The sequence below is a fragment of the Ischnura elegans genome, chromosome 10 (assembly GCF_921293095.1).
Source record: "Ischnura elegans chromosome 10, ioIscEleg1.1, whole genome shotgun sequence".
Classification (NCBI taxonomy): domain Eukaryota; kingdom Metazoa; phylum Arthropoda; class Insecta; order Odonata; family Coenagrionidae; genus Ischnura; species Ischnura elegans.
The window spans coordinates 78,945,763-78,948,507 of record NC_060255.1 but is presented as its reverse complement, the minus strand read 5'-3'; the positions used below and the strand labels follow the sequence as shown (position 1 = coordinate 78,948,507).

At 44.3% G+C, this 2,745-nt stretch overlaps 1 long non-coding RNA gene across 2 annotated transcripts; it reads left to right on the top strand.

Moving 5' to 3' along the window:
* Positions 1 to 675: 675 nt before the first annotated feature.
* LOC124167024 lies at positions 676 to 2,523 on the top strand. Of its 2 annotated transcripts, XR_006866585.1 has the most exons (4): positions 676 to 1,705; positions 1,829 to 2,190; positions 2,279 to 2,397; positions 2,452 to 2,523. It is a non-coding gene; the product is annotated as an uncharacterized LOC124167024 (long non-coding RNA). The 2 variants fall into 2 exon arrangements; XR_006866584.1 differs by having other exon boundaries at positions 2,279 to 2,517.
* The last annotated feature ends 222 nt before the right edge of the window (positions 2,524 to 2,745 follow it).

Below are 2,745 nucleotides of genomic sequence, written 5' to 3'. Positions count from 1 at the left end.
GTGTCCGGGCGGGATCTCTTTGGTGGAGGAAGAATTTCAGACTCCATGCTACGTTATATTTCATCCCCTGGGCTCCCCACCCACCACGGAGCCACACATTCGGGACGCCACACCGAGATTCGGTGTGGTCGCCAGGGCTACCCAAGGGACATAGGAACCTTCGAAAGGGGGTCTCTTTCGGGTTAGAACCTCCAGCGCGGGGGCCCTCCGAACCCACACGCCTTCAGCCGCCCTACGGAGACCCCCATATCTCCAGCACTAACCCGTCCTGGCGTACGCTCGGAAGGAGCCGCCAAGCTCCCCAGCCGCCAGGAGCCGATTGACCGAGCTGGGCTCTTCTCGGCCGCCCGTTTTGCGGGGAATCCAGGGCCGAAGTGGGGTGTTGAACTCCGGCCCATACCGGGTATCCGACGCCCAGCTGGGTGCCGGAGAGCTCACCCACCAGGATCCCCTTCTCCCCCACGTACGGGTCTCCACGCACGGCAAACACGTGGGTGATTCTGGACGCCAGATCTTACGGCTACTCAGAGCAGCAGAGTCACATGCTGTCTGGACACTATCCAAGCGAGCGACGGGGTTTTTTAACGAGCTTTTCTCCTCGGTGGGCTCGGGTCCGTGGGGGCGCGGCTCCCCAAAGGAAGAGATAACTCTCCTCCCCCCGTGCGGGGATTGCATAATGAGTTTTTGATTCCTATTCGATTTTGACCAGTTTTACTTTCTAGCTGCCTCATACTAATTACGACTGATATACGTTTCTAAATGCATACGGTCTATTGAATTGAAAATTTATTAATTAAAATCTATTTGAATGATGAAAAATTCATAATCAGGTAATTCAGTTGTTCTTGGAGCATGGGCAGTAATAATGAGTGCCGCAATGAGCAACAGCTGCAAACTTATGACATTACCTTGTATTCCATAAAATTACTGGAAATTTTCCTGATGTAGGTATAAGAAACCAATCCTTAATTTGCGCCATATTTTTGCACGAAAAACAAAGAGAAAAGCAACGGTCATTAATCCCGTTTATTCTAGAGCCAATGTTTGCTTTCACATTAGAATTCAAAGTAAATGCTAATGCAGTAGTATGTACAACATAGATGAATAATGTGCACGTTTTTCAAAACTTTTGTGCAAAATAAATTTTAGCTATGGTGTTGAAACTGCATTTGGTAAATTATTAGTAAACATATGATTTTCTCAGGCCAATAACAATGCTGACAAGATAACAGTTCAGAAATTTAACTATTTACACCTTGACATGCATGGAATGAATATTCTAAAATGAAACAGGAAAATCATCAAACTTTCCCAGTGCACTTTACAATAACCCAAATTCACATATGCCAATAACTTCCTCGTGTTTGAACTACAAAGTTGGTTTGGCTCTGTAGACTGGAGGTTATTTACCAGTAATGAGTGAGACATTAAAATCAGCTTCTATTCCCACTTGGTCCTCACAGTTTGGAGATTTCTCTAAAATCTAATTTCATTATTTTTAAAATTATATTTCGCATTTACTTTTGAAATAAAGCCAACTCTTGAACTTATCCTTCCCATATGGCTTCCAATATGGCTGTCTATAATGAGAAGCCAACTCTTGAACTTTAAGAGGCTTGCTGAGGTTCTTCAAAAATACCAATTACTGGGCAGCAATGCCGTGATGGGCCACCAACAGACAAAGGAGTCCCAGATTATTGTACAGGTGAGGTGTAATTGCTAACACATTGATGCCAGCATATTGATCTATGACAATAATATATTTAACTTGTATTTTCAATTTTTAAGCATGTTATACTTAAACAATCTCATCATATTATTTTAACAGACTGAATTAGAGGCAGGGAAACCCTGTAGAAACCCCTCATGCAGCACTCCCTACTTCCATCCCGACTCTACTCCCCCTATTTCACTCCCTACAGTTACTATTTCATCTCCAGACACATTTCCCAAAACCCCGACACAAACATTTTAAACGTATCCACAACCTCCATCCCAACTCCATCCACATTCACCACAACTCCATCAATATCAAACATCTCCAGACAGAACCCTCCCAGCCCAGCCATAATCCCCATTCAAACTCCATTCTGCCCAAATACAACCTTCAAGCAAGCCCCATCCACCCCAACTACAACATCTCAACAAAAGAACCCCCCCCCAAGCAAGCTGGAAAAGTAGGACTGGAGAGTAAGTACATGAGAATATTGACATTGTCTGTCTTACATTTGTATTTTCTGTAAGAAGAGAAAGTAATCCACAGCCTATCATTCTATAGGACAGAAAACCCTGACGGCCATAGCAGAGGAGCTGATAGATGCAGAGAGGGAGAAAGCAGTGAAGGAAGAGAGGAAGATGGCCATGCAGGAGAGAAGGCTGAGGTTGCAGGAGAAGCAGGTGGAGCTGGAGAAGCAGGTGGAGCTGGAGAAGCAGGTGGAGCTGGAGAAGCAGGTGGAGCTGGAGAGCAGGCGGCTAGAGCTCGAGTAGAGAAGGTTGAGAGTGGAGGAAGATTCACTTTCAAAGCAAGTGGAAATAGTGAATTTATTAAATAAAATAGAAAATAAAATTAATGAAAAATAAATTTGGGTTTTACAAAACTACTTTATTTCACTGGAAATAAAGTATTTTTGTAAAACAGGGATAATTAGGGATGAGGCCTGGGGTCACAGGTGAGGAGCACCACTCTGAAGCCCGTTGCATTAACAGAGAATGCACTGCTTAACTATCCCAGGCAGTGCATCGACT